Source organism: Gymnoscopelus microlampas (genome assembly GCF_963454915.1).
Source record: "Gymnoscopelus microlampas genome assembly, chromosome: 19".
In the NCBI taxonomy this organism is placed as follows: Eukaryota; Metazoa; Chordata; class Actinopteri; order Myctophiformes; family Myctophidae; genus Gymnoscopelus; species Gymnoscopelus microlampas.
In genome coordinates, this window is record NC_139956.1 from 9,069,046 (window position 1) to 9,069,736 (window position 691).

Consider the following 691-nt stretch of genomic DNA (forward strand, 5'->3'; position numbering starts at 1 on the left):
GATCTAACATTCACAACCATGAACATGAATGAAATTAGGTCAGTGCGTGTGTGCGTGTGTGCGTGTGTGCGTGTGTGCGTGTGTGCGTGTGTGTGTGTGTGTGTGTGTGTGTGTGTGTGTGTGTGTCTGCCGTTGGGTAGGGGGTCTCCTGAGAGAGATGAGTGCGTTCACGTATCTAGGCCAATGCTGTGCAATCAGGGGTGGGTGTGTGTGTGTGTGTGTGTGTGTGTGTGTGTGTGTGTGTGTGTGTGTGTGTGTGTGTGTGTGTGTGTGTGTGTGTGTGTGTGTGTGTGTGTGTGTGTGCGTGTGTGCGCGCGTGCGCGCGTGCGTGCGTGCGTGCGTGCAAGCACACAACTGACCTGAGGAAAAGGGCAGGAAACAGAGTGGAGAGAGAGACCAGAGAGAGAGAGAGAGGAGAGGAGAGGACAGAGGAGAGGAGGGGGAGAGAGAGAGAGAGAGAGAGAGAGAGAGAGACAAAGGAAGACAGACAGACAGACAGACAGACAGACAGACAGACAGACAGACAGACAGACAGACAGACAGACAGACAGACAGACAGACAGACAGACAGGCAGACAGAACAAGAGTGGAGTCTCATTCACGAGTGAAGGGAGGACAGAGCAGGAGATCAGCCGGAGAATCAGAGCAGCAGGGGCGGTATTGCAGTCACTGTTGTGACGAAAAGAGAGCT